Source organism: Nomascus leucogenys, chromosome 21 (genome assembly GCF_006542625.1).
Source record: "Nomascus leucogenys isolate Asia chromosome 21, Asia_NLE_v1, whole genome shotgun sequence".
NCBI classification, from domain to species: Eukaryota; Metazoa; Chordata; class Mammalia; order Primates; family Hylobatidae; genus Nomascus; species Nomascus leucogenys.
The window spans coordinates 25,277,306-25,291,287 of NC_044401.1; positions in this window are offsets into that span (position 1 = coordinate 25,277,306).

The following is a 13,982-nucleotide window of genomic DNA, read 5'->3' on the forward strand; positions in this document are numbered from 1 at the left end:
AGCCAGTTTTCCCAGCACGATTGATTAAATAGGGAATCCTTTCCCCATTTCTTGTTTTGGTCAGGTTTGTCAAAGATCAGATCATTGTAGATGTGTGGTATTATTTCTGAGGTCTCTGTTCTGTTTCATTGGTCTATATCTCTGTTTTGGTACCAGAACCATGCTGTTTTGGTTACTGTTACCTTGTAGTATAGTTTGAAGTCAGGTAGTGTGATGCCTCCAGCTTTGTTCTTTTGGCTTAGGATTGTCTTGGCAATGCAGGCTCTTTATTGGTTCCATATGAACTTTAATGTAGTTTTTTCCAATTCTGTGAAGAAAGTCATTGGAAGCTTGATGGGGATGGCATTGAATCTATAAATTACCTACAATATCATTTTCATGATATTGATTCTTCCTACACCAACATGGCACATGTATACCTTTGTAACAAACCTGCATGTTGCTTGTTAACCTGGAACTTAAAGTATAATTAAAAAAAAAAAAGAAAAGTAAAACAAAAACAGAGAAACAGCAACTATGATTTTCTATGAAATCCCTCAGAAATGAGAATGTTGTAAGCCTAGGGCAAAATATTACATCAAGAACTTTATGGGAAACCTATTTGGAGGAAAAGAGACAGTAGATTGGAAACAGAAGGGAAGACAAGTGCAGGCTCCCAGATTGAAATAAGAAGTCATAAGTCTGGAACTAATAGATAAGAAAGAATTAGCCTAGACAAAAAAGTAGTTGCAAAAGCAGCAGCACCTCATAAAGGAAAATTTCTATTACAAGCTTTATTTTTCTCAGAATTTTACTTTAGATAGCTCTGATGGATATCCATTGCACAACTGAAAGGAAATATGTACTTTATTTATTGCGTGTAGTAGCACAATGGTTTCCTTACATTATAAAAAAGCAAAACAAAACACTGATAGATTTTGTTTCACTTTTGCTTCAGATTGTTCTTTTCATATTGCATTTTCCAGCATTAACAAAGCAACATCTTTATTTATTGTGATGCTATTTTTATAAGCTGAAATAAAATGTGCTACCTTTATTCACTGAAATCAATACTCATTGTTAGTATAATCTTATTCACCTGGTTGCCATCATGAGTCTGTGTGTGTGTGTGAATTAAGTTCAAGGATCTTCATACTAGGGGTTAATTTAAGTGTAATTTATTTGTACTTTTAGAAAATGTACATATGAAAAATATTAATAGTAAATGTATACATGATAATATATAAAAGTAAAAAAAAGATATAAAAAAACTTTCCTCCATTTTATATTCTTTTTTTCTATTTTTTCAATTGACAAAGAAAAATTTTATATATTGACAATGTTCAACATGATGTTTTGAAATATGTAGACATTGTGGAATGGTCAAATAGAGATAATTAATATGCATTACTTCAGATCATCATCTTTTTTTATGATAGGAACACCTAAAATCTACTCTTAGTGATTTTTTAAATACAATACATTGTTACTAACTATGGTCGCCACGTTGCACAGTAGATCTCATTGTCTAAATGAAATGTTGTATCCTTTCTTGAATCTTTCCAAATCCCCAAGCCCAGTGACTGGTAACCCCCATTCTGTTCTCTATTTAAATGAGTCCACCTTTTGCAGTTTCCACATGTAAGTGAGATCATGTAGTGTTTGTCTTTATGTCCTTGGTTTAACATAATATAATGTCCTCCAGAATCATTGATGTTGTTGCATATGATAGGATTTTCTTCCAATAGTGTTCCATGAGTATATATATATACCACATTTTCTTTATTCAGGCTTGCATTGATGAATATTTAAGTCAATTACATATCTTGGTGATTATGAATAATGCTGCAATTAACACTGGAGTGCCAATATCTCTTCAAGACACTGATTTCATTTTCTTAGTATATATACTCAGTAGTGGGATTGCTGTATCATATGGCAGCAGTTCTACTTTTAATTTTTGAAGAAACTCAATACTGTTTTACCTAATGACTGTACTAATTTACATTCCCACCTACAGTGTGCAAGAGTTTCCTTTTCTCCACATACTCACCAAAATATCTCATTTATCTTTTTAATTGTAGCCATTTTAACAGATGTGAAGTGATATCCCATTATGCCTTTAATTAGCATTTCTTGGATTGCTAGTGGTAATGAACATTATTTTTATACCTCTGTTGGCCATTGCTATGTCTTCTTTTGAGAAATGTCTATTAAGGAATTTTGCCCATTTTTTAAAATCAGGTTGTTTTCTTGCTATTGAGTTGTTTGAATGTTTTATATATTATTAACATTAACCCCTTATAAGATATATGTTTTGTAAATATTTTCTCCCATTCTGTGCATTGTCTCCCCACTCTTCAATGTTAACTTAGCTGTCCAGAAGCTTTTTAATTTGACGTAATACCACATGTCTGTTGCTGTCTATTGTTGTCTGTGCTTTTGAATTCATAACCAAAAAAATAATCACTGCTCAGGTCAGTGTCAAGACCATTGACTCAAAATTGACTCATTTTGGCCAACATTTTCCAAATTAAGATATCTTACTCTGAATAAAAGCCATAGCTTTCCCAAAAGCCCTCTGTAATCTGTCCTGCTTTTACCTGTATAAATTTATTTTCTATTAATCTCCTCTTCATTCTCTCTGCTTTCTTCATAGATGCTTTCTTGCTTTTTCTTAAGGATGCCGGGCCACAAGGCCTATACATTATGTCTTTTTTTATGCCAAGAATCTGTTTCCCTGCAAATTGTGGAAGGTTACTTTCTCTCCCTACTTTCTTTCCTCTGTGAGTCTATTCCAAAGCACTAAATTTTTAGTGTTACCCTTACTATCTTCATTAAAAATTTCCAACACTGTAGTTCATACTCCTGATTCATTCTCCTATTCTTTTTTATTTAAACAAATTTTTACACAGAACTCATTATAAACACATAATTTATAATTTACTCATTTTTAAAACATTTTTGTCTGTCTTCTACCACTAGATTATAAGATCTATTATGGCAGAATTTTTGTCTGTATTTTTTACTGATGGATCCCAAGCACAAAAACAGCTTAATAATTTAAACACTCAATAAGTATAAAGTGAATCATTAATGAGTCAAGTCATGCCATCTTCAGTGATAATTTTGCACATTTGTCCTTGATAAGGTTTGGCTCTGTGTCCCCACCCAAATCTCAGCTTAAATTGTAATCTCCATGTGTCAAGGGAAGGAGATGATTGGATCATGGAGATGGTTTCCCTCATGCTGTTCTCATAATAGCAAGCTAAGTTCTCAAGAGATCGATGTTCTAGAAGGGGCTCATCCCCCTTCACTCTTTCCTGTCTCTCTCTCCAGCTGCCATGTAAGACAAACATGCATCCCCTTCTGCCATGATTGTAAGTTTCCTGAGGCCTCCCCAGCCATGCAGAACTGAGTCAATTAAACCTATTTTCTTTAAAATTACCCAGTTTGGGGCAGTTCTTTATAGCAGTCTGAGAATGAACTAATACAGTCCTAAAGTGGCCGGGCATGGTGGCTGATGCCTGTAATCCCAGCACAGTGAGAGGCCAAGGCAGGTGGATTACTTAAGGTCAGGAGTTCGAGACCAGCCTGGCCAACAAGGTGAAACCCCATCTCTACAAAAATACAAAAATTAGCTGGGTGTCATGGGGGGGCTCCTGTAATCCCAGCTACTCAGGAGGCTGAGACAGGAAAATCATTTGAACATGCGAGGTGGAGGTTGTGGTGAGCCAAGATCGCACCATTGCACTACAGCCTTGGAGACAGAGCGAGACTCTTTAAAAAAAAAAAAAAAAAAGAGTCAAAGTATAGTTTTCTCCAAACTCCCACTAAAATTTTATATTATTAAATATTTTAATCTTTCCATCTAAGAGAAAATTGAAAAAGAGGGAGAAAGAGAACAACGAATCACATCCAATACAGAGGTTGGTTATGCTTCCTTTTTGGCCCACATGAAACATGACTTTATTACCATGGAAAACTGGCTTCCTAAAAAAATTGTTAAGATCAGTGCATTGGAAACTAGCTGTATTAATTTTCTAGGGCTGTCACAACAAAGTACCATAGACTGGTTGGTGTAGACTACAGAATTTTATTTTATCATAATTCTCGTGTCCATTAGCCTGAGATTAAGCTCTTGGAAGCAGTGGATTCTTCTGAAGCATGTTTTCTTGGCTTGTAGACAGCAGTCTTCTCCCTGTCTTCACATAATCTTTCTTTTGTATATTATGTCCACATTTCCTCTTCTTATAAGGTCCTATTGGATTCATGACAAATCAAATTAATCTAATTAATCATTGGATTAATGATCTTATGTCAACTCAATGACCTCATTAAATATCTCTAGATATAATCACATTCTAAGGCATAAGGGATTAGGACTTCAACATGTAAATTTTGGTGGGGACACAAACTCATAACCTTGTCATATGAAATTAGTTCTCTTGCCTCTTAAGGATGGTCATAAAGACTTTTCCTTTTTAGAGTAACTACTTTTCTGGCAGTCAGAATTCTAAGATGACCACTAATGACCAATACCCTTGTATAAACTCCTGTTCAAAGTGTGGTGGAGTTTGTGAACTTGCTTCTAGATAGTGGAATATGACAAAGGTGATGGAGAAGTCATCTTTATTAGGTTATAGATTATGCCATATGTTATAGTAGTGTCATTTCCATAATAATTTTAACGATTGGAGTGAGAGATTCTCCTGATACACTTGAAGAAGAAAACTCCTATTAATTCTATAGCCACATGGAAAGAGACTATGCTAATGACCTGAGAGAGCTTGGAAGGAGATCCTTCCCAAGTCAAGCCTTAATAGGAAAGCACTACCCAGAGGACACTTCGGTCTTGCCTTGTGAAACCCTGAGCAAAGACCCAGGCAAGCTGCACCCAAACCTCTAATTTATACAAACTGAAATAATAAATTGAAGTTGTTTTAAGCCACTGGTTTTGTAGTAGTTTGTTATGCAGGATAGAAAACAAATACATAATTGGGAAAAAGTAAAAATGGAGAAGAATGAAGAAGACTTAGTAAGTCCTGAAGACATCTGCAGCTGCTCACTTGTCAGTGGATCTCCAGGTCCTTTTTCAATTCTCCCTTATTATTTTTTAATTAGTCTCTTTGGTTCTTTCACAAAGCATATATGATATATCACAATTTGTCTTTTTCTGAGCAGATTTCAAATTTGTGCTACTGTCCCAGTCTCACTATTTTATGGATTTTTTGTCAGCCTTCCTCATCTAGCTGTCACCCTGAGCATTATTTTGTAAGGTTATAATTTGGGAGGTATGGTTGCTGCAATGCGGAAATTATGTATTCTTCTCCCCTGTCTAAAATTCTATCCTAATGCCAATTAAAATCTCATTTCCTCATAACCCCTAAAAAGAAATAAAAATGTAAAAGGAAATTATTAGAAAAAAAACTTCAAGTTTTGAGGTCTTTGAGGGTATTTTGTCTTCTTGACAATCCCTGTAAAAATCTGTGTTTTTTCCCTTGAAATTCCCAATATTTAAGGTATAATTTCAGATAAGTGTTTTTTCTACTTATAAAATTTTCTCCAAAAACTTAGTTATTTTGTGGAGGTATGTTAATTACTAGTGGGACAGTGAAAGTTAGGGGTCAGGTTAGAGTTAGAAATGGGGTTCTTAACATGTTAAAATTGTTTTAACAAAACTATCATAAACTAAGTGGCTTGTGAAAAAATAGATTATTTCTCAAAGTTCTGGAGGCTGAGAAGTCCAAGATTCAGGCACTTACAAATTCAGTGTCTGGTGAGGGCCCACTTCCTGGTTCATAGATGGCCATTTTTTTTAGCTGCGTCCTTACATGGTGGAAAAGGTGAGAGATCTCTGGGGTCTCTTTTATAAGGGCACTAATCCCATTTACGAGGGCAACACTTTTTGACCGGATTATTTCCCAAATACTCTACCTCCTATTTCCATCAATTTGCAGTTAGAATTTTAACATGTATGTTTTAGGAAGACACAACATTTTGACCATAGCCTGGGGTAAATGAAATAGATCTGAAAATTACAAGTAGACTGGCCTGAGGAATGGGATGTGAGAGCAAAAAGGGAAGGGCAGAGCGGAAAGAGATGGAGACCAGTAAATAAGAACAATGCATAGTTTACAATTTTTTATCTATTTTATAATTTTTATTAAGTTAAATCAACCAGCATCAATTTTATAAGTTCTATGAATTCAATAATTGTGATCTTTATTTCTTACTTTCTGTGGCTTCTATATCATCAAAATCCTATCAAGTATTTAGAACTGCTCTATGACTATAGAAACACCAAGTTCAAAAGTGGTTTGAGAATCTCAATAGAATTATTTTGTTGTGAGGGAGAGGAGAGTTTGAAATGTCATAGCGTTCAAAATATCCATCCAACGTAGGTTGTGTTGATAACTTAGATGAAATATTTAAAATTATTTTCTAATTAGATCTTTGCAAAATGTTCTGATTAAAATGCCAAGATGGTATAGACAACATTCACTGACGCATTATCTATAATAAAAATTAATCTCTGCAAATTTTTTTTTGTCTTATTGTATGTGTTTCCCTAGTAGATGGTTCTAAGCTTCCTCAAGTTTCGGGCTTGTAAGCTCACTATTGTCTTTTTTTTTTTTTTCTTTTTTTTTTGAGTAGTAAGAGAAATGAATTTATTCATTATTCTAAAAGAGAGTAGCAAACAAATGCACAAAACTGGGATAAAAATGTTAAAGGTAGTTTTCTTTTTTTAATTTTATTTTATTATTATTATACTTTAAGTTTTTTTATTATTATTGTACTTTAAGGTTTTTTATTATTATTATACTTTAAGTTTTAGGGTACATGTGCACAATGTGCAGGTTTGTTGCATATGTATACATGTGGCATGTTGGTGTGCTGCACCCATTAACTCATCATTTGCATTACGTATATCTCCTAATGCTCTCCCTCCCCCCTCCCCCCAACCCACAACAGTCCGCAGTGTGTGATGTTCTCCTTCCTGTGTCCATGTGTTCTCATTGTTCAATTCCCACCTATGAGTGAGAACATGCAGTGTTTGGTTTTTTGACCTTGTGATAGTTTACTGAGAATGATGATTTCCAGTTTCATCCATGTCCCTACAAAGGACGTGAACTCATCATTTTTTATGGCTGCATAGTTTCCATAGTGTATATGTGCCACATTTTCTTAATCCAGTCTATCGTTGTTGGACATTTGGGTTGGTTCCAAGTCTTTGCTATTGTGAATAGTGCCGCAATAAACATACGTGTGCATGTGTCTTTATAGCAGCATGATTAATAGTCCTTTAGATATATACCCAGTAATAGGATGGCTGGGTCAAATGATATTTCTAGTTCTAGATCCCTGAGGAATCACCACATTGACTGACTCACTATTGTCTTAATATTCTTTCTGCTTATAAACACAACATTACTTTAACATTCTTCTGCATTTCATATCTGGAGATATTATGAAACGCTATTGTTTTATCTACCTGTATCACAATCTTCATCTTGATTATTGGCTGAAAATATAAAAGTTTTTACTTATATACCTTCAATACATGATATCTAAGTATTTGATCTCATTGGTAATTGGTCTCTTCATCAAGTACCCAATTTTAATTTTTCTTTGTATTTCTTAATTTCCTCAGGATTATCAGATATTAGGTCAAGCATTGTTCTTACTGTTTTTCAGGCTTTAAGAGTCTCCATTTAATTTCCGTAATAGATACATAAATATTATATATTATATATACACATATATATATGACATTTGTATCATTATTTGGGCAATAAATTAATTCAAGTTATTTTAGTTCTGATAATATAATGCTGTAAAAATATCCACAGCCACGTGAACAGTATGCACTAAATTTATAACATATAAAGGGAATTTCAACATGATGTCTTTGATTTTGGGAATATAGCTAGTAGGAAATAGCTCGGCTTCCTCAAACAAATATGCCCTTGTTTTCAAATATTTTAATGTTATTACCTGTTTTACAAAAGTTCTTAATATAAAATAATATATTTCTAATAGAAAACATGATCTATTATGAGCCATAGAGGATTATAAGAAAAATGAAAGCAATACTTATAATGTAGGTAATCAGATATAAAAAAAGTGTTCATTTTGTGACCACAATGATATCAAACTACCACATATTCAGTTAGAAATGTGTTTTTTGCTTATTAGGCTGTTATTTAGTTCTACATATGCCAATTTATTTTGTATTTGATCAGTCAAGTCTATATAATCTTTTGGTTCAAAGTTTTAATTATGCATGATTTTAACTTCTGTCATTTCATACTAACAAATTACATTATGCAGTTATACTTTCATAAATATTTCTGTATCTAAGTATTTTATAATGTATTTTTATGAAAATGACCTGAGAGTATGCATGGTAATAAAGTTCAAAAGTTCATCGTGATTCCAGGCTGGTGAATGCATTGAAGTGCTGTGAAGAGGGGGTGCCTGAGAGCATACATGTTCTTAGCTCCTTCCCACATACATTTCCCTACGCATCTCTCCCATCTGGTGGTTCCTAAGTTGTATTTATTTATAATAAACAGGCAACCTAGTAGTAAAAAAAAAGGGGGGGCATCATGATTCATCAAATGTGGGAAATATATATAATGTGAGTAGATTTAATATATGGAAACACATGACACTAGCATAAGGGCATTAATGCCTATAGGCTTTTGGATTTTAGATCTTTCCTTTAGGTATTTATTAAAACATTTCATGTACATGCCATCAGGTGGTTGTCCGTCCTGAAGTAATATAATCATTATATCTAGCTTACTTTCCAATTATACATGAAAGTGACTCAATATTAGACCAAAGATAGCATAATTTAATTAAATAAGGCTTAAGTAAAAATTAGAGCATAGATATATGTTGTTTGAAAAAAAATGACATTTTAAGGTAAAAAGTCACCTTGTATTTCATTATTAACAATATTTAGCAAAGCTTTTAATAATGTATGTTTTCGATGGATTTCTTAAATATTATAACTTGTTCAATTGCTGTCAAACTCATTTCCTGGAGATTCCCAACGCTTGCTTCCATTCTGAGGGGCATTCCTTACATTGGAACTTCCTTGAAACTCTCTCTCCAGTTACCATAAATTATTGAAATTTCTGAATTCAAAGGCATAAACTTATTTCATTCTTTGATATTTTAATAAGTTTTTACAAACAACACCTTTGTTAAAAGCTTTACACTTGTAATTACTCCTAGTAACAGAGAAATGTAAAGCCACATTTCTATTGTTTTCTCTAATGATCAATCATACTACTCAATTAGATATTCACTTCCATACCTTAGTTCATAAGATATTTTTAATATCTGTTTCTACCTCAAATTAGATAGGATTCATTTGTATGTCTCTCATGTCATTCATGTTATAATTCTCATTTACTGACTTCTGTCTTCAGACACAATAAAAAAGAAGGAAGCAAACAATCTTAGCCATTCCTAGAACTTTATCCTCTTACCTCACTTTCCAGGACCCAGATTCATCATGAGCTGAAGGCTTTACAGAGACGTGCACTAGAGTTGATAGCTCAAGAGCTATTGCAATGGTGGTGTCAGTGAAAAAAACAGTAAGTAAACACTATAAGGATAGTCTTTATCATCTTCTGCTACTTTTTAAGAAACAGCTGGTATCTCCTGCTGAATTTAGCCAAACCAAAGAAATTTGTTTGGTTCCTATCAGAAGACTATAGCCATCATTCTAATGACCACTCTGAAGAGGTCCATCTCAGAAGATAATTATGGAAATACATAAAGGTTTGACAATCTAGTAGTAAAAAATTCAAGCATGACTTCTTTAAGTTAAATATTTAGAGTTAAAAGAAAAATGTTTTTATCTGTTGCTATAAAGCACATAGTTTACAAATATAATGCAGTGTTACACTGAAATTAGAACATTTATTTTGTGTCACTAGATTCTGGTGTTTTTAAAGTGGAATTGACCTTCATATTCTCATTATTTTAAAAATATTCTTTATGTTTATTTACAGTAAGGTATCTGGAATAGGCAGAGAATTATGTTGCTTATTATATCTCAGATCCCTGTGTTTCAAATAATATAGTGTTTTTCCTCTTGTATCTCTAATAACTCATTTATCAACATGTCTTTCAGTTTATTGAATATTTACTGTATACAAAAAAACGTTATTCTTTATTTTTTGAAAGTAGTTTAGAATTTATTGACAAAAATTGTATATTTTTTTCTATATGTTGTTTTGAAATATGGTGGCATGGCCATATTGAGATACATAACAGTCACCATGTTGTAAGATAGATTTCATAAATTTATGTCTTTTATCTAAATGAAATTTTGAATCCTTTGACCAGCATGTCTCCCTCAACCCCCATCCATAATAATCACCATTTTAGTTTATATTGTTGAGTTCAACTCCTAAATTCCACATATAAGTGAGAATATGTGGTATTTATCTTTCTGTGCCTTGTTTATTTTATTTAACATAATGTTCTTTAGGTTCATCCACGTTTTTGCAAATCACAGAATTTTTCTTTTTATTTAAGGCTGAAGAGTATTCCATTGTGTATGTATGCCACATTTTCTTTATTGATTAATTTGTTAATTATATAACTATTGCAATTAACACTGGAGTGCAGAGATGCATCTCATTTTGGTTTAGTTCAAGATAACAATTTTACTTCTTTTAGATATATACTCAGTAGTGGGATTGTTTGGTTATATAGTAATTCTATTTTTAATTTTTTGATGAACTTTGATGCTGTTTTTCATAAGGGCTATACTAATTTACATGATCATGACAGTGTGCAAGGCTTCCCTTTTCTCCACATCTTCACCCACATTTATTGTCTTTATTATTATAGCCATTATATTAAGTATGACATGGCATCTTATTGTCACTTTAATTCGCATTTCTCTTTTGATTAGTGATGATCAGCACTTTTTCATATACCTGTTGGCCATTTGTATGTCTTCTGAAAAATGTCTATTCAGGTCCTTTGCCAATTTTTAAAAACAACTTATTTGTTTTCTTGGTGTTGAGTTGCTTGAGTTTCTTATATATTTTTGGATATTAACCCCTTATCAGATGTATAATTTATAAATAGTTGCACCCATTCAGTATATTTTCTGTTGATATTCTCTTTACTTTTATTTATGTATTAAATAATTTATTTAAGACAAGGTCTTGCTCTGTCACCCAGGCTGGAGTGTAGTGGCATGAGCATGCCTCACTGCAGGCTTGACCTTCTGGGCTCAAGCCATCCTCCTGTGTCAGTCACCTGAGTAGCTGGGAACACAGGCACATGCCATCACACCTGGCTAATTTTTTTTTGTTATTATTATTTGTAGGGATCAAGTGTTGCCGTGTACCCCAGGCTGGTCTTGAACTCCTAGGCTTAAGCGATCCCCCAACCTTGGCCACCCAAAATACTGGGATCACAGGTGTGAGCTACTGCACCTGGCTGTGTTGATATTTTCATAGCTCTGCAGAAGCTTTTTAGTTTGATATAATCTCAATGTCTGTTTTTGCCTTTGTTCTCAATGCTTTTGGGTTCCTATCCAAGGATTCATTGCCCAGACCAATGTCATGGAGTTTTGTCCTCTATTTTCTTTGAACAATTTCATGGTTTCAAGTCTTAAGTCTTTAAGCCATTTTTTTTATTTTTTTATATCATGTGAGGTAAGGATCTAATTTCATTTTTCTGTATGTGATTGAGTTATTTCAACATCATTTATTGAAGCGTCTGTCTTCTCCCCATTGTGTTTTCTTGACACTTTTGTCTCTAATGAGTTGATTGTATATGTGTGGGTTTATTTCTGGGCTCTCTATCCTGTTCCTTTGGTTTATGTGTCTGTTTTTATGGTACTACCATACTGATTTGATTACTATAGCTTCATATTATATTTTGAAGTCAGGTAGTCTGATGACTCTAGCATTATTCTTTTTGCTTAAGATTGCTTTGGCTATTTGGGGGGATTTGAGGTTCTATACAAATTTTAGAATTGTATTTTCTATTTCCGTAAAGAATGCCATTGGTATTTTTATAGGGATTGTATTGAATCTGCGTATTGTTTTGGATAGTATGGACCTTTTAACAATATTATGTCTTCCAATTCATAACCATGAGACAGCTTTACACTTATTTGTGTCTTATTCAATTTTTTTCATCAGTGCTATATACTTTTCATTGTACAGGTCTTTCTCTCTCAACTAAGTTTATTTTTAAATGTTTTATTTATTTATTTTGGAATATATTATGAATGGGATTGTTTTCTTAACTTTTGCAGATAGTTCATTATTAGTGTATAGGAATGCTACTGATTTTTGTATATTGATTTTCTATCCTGCAACTTTACTGAATTCATTTGGTAGTTCTAATAGTTTTTTGATGGTGTCTTAGGGTTTTCTATACACAAAATAATGCTGTCTTCCAACAGGAACAATTTAACTTCTTCCTTTCCAATTTGGATGTCTTTTAGAGCTGGCCTTTTCTCTAGCTAGGACTTCAAGTATGGTGTTGAATAGAAGTGGCAAGATGAACATCCTTGTCTTAGTCCTGATCTTAGAGGAAAAACTTTCAACTTTCCACTGTTGAGTATGATGTTAGCTATAGGCTTGTGACATACAGCCTTTGTTACATTGAAACACATTCCTTCTATATCTAATTTGTTGATAGTTTTATCATGGAAAAAAACAGTATTATACTTTCAAAGTGAAAAATATGAGATCAAATAAGAGTAAATATCTAGAATTTAAGTAATCCTTAGATACTGTTTTTGTATTTATAACTTGAAAAAGGGTATCCACTGAAAAATATGAGCAATTGCAGCATTAGAAAGCAATTTTTTCGATGTTCAGCAAAATATTTGAAGATTTTGTTTTGTTTAACTTTTAGTTCAAGTTAGATTTTTTATGGCTTATGTTTACACTACGGGAAATGTAAGCATTTTCCACTCTACTAAACTCTTTAGAAAATGAGAAAAATTTAATTAAATATGATCATTCATTTAAATTTACTGGTCATTAAGAGATATTGCCAAATATCTTATTTATATATAATGTTACATGTTTATTATAAATTTTGCCTCTACTGATTGATTCATATGTAAATTGCCTCGGAGTAAAATTAAATTGTCAACTCCTATAATTATACAATTATTTTATAGGCAAACAGCAAAAAAGAAAACTAATATTAGATATAAATAATGCCAGAAATAAATTGTAATATAATTTACTATACAAGTAATTATTGTTTCAATCTTCATTTATTTTACTGTAATACTATATTATCAAAATATATAATAAAATATTAATAATTCATTACATAAAAGAGAGATGCATGGAACAGCTAAATTAAGGAAACCACACATCATGTCAGTGTTTTTGTAATATGGTAATCACTTCCAACGTCAAGAGTATGGTCTCTGCTTTCCTTTTTTTTTTTTTGAGACGGAGTCTCGCCCTTTCACCCAGGCTGGAGTGCAGTAGCGCGATCTCGGCTCACTGCAGGCTCCGCCTCCCGGGTTCACGCCATTCTCCTGCCTCAGCCTCCCGCGTAGCTGGGACTACAGGTGCCCACCACCTCACCTGGCTAATTTTTTGTATTTTTAGTAGAGACGGGGTTTCACTGTGTTAGCCAGGATGGTCTCGATCTCCTGACCTCGTGATCCGCCCACCTCGGCCTCCCGAAGTGCTAGGATTACAGGCGTGAGCCACCGCGCCCGGCCGGTCTCTGCTTTCTTATATAGTTAATTTATAGTTTTGTTTATGATTTACCATCCCTTTTAGGACACAACTCCTATTTGTTTAAAAAAAGGGATTTACAGTTTGCAGATAATATACTTTAAGGCATACACTCTCCAGTTTAAAGTTCCCGTGGTCTTTATGAAATGCAATAAATTGTGTTTAGAAATATTTCTGATGACCTTTAGCAGTAATATATTGAACTACCACATTAGTTATGGCATATATAACTAAAATATT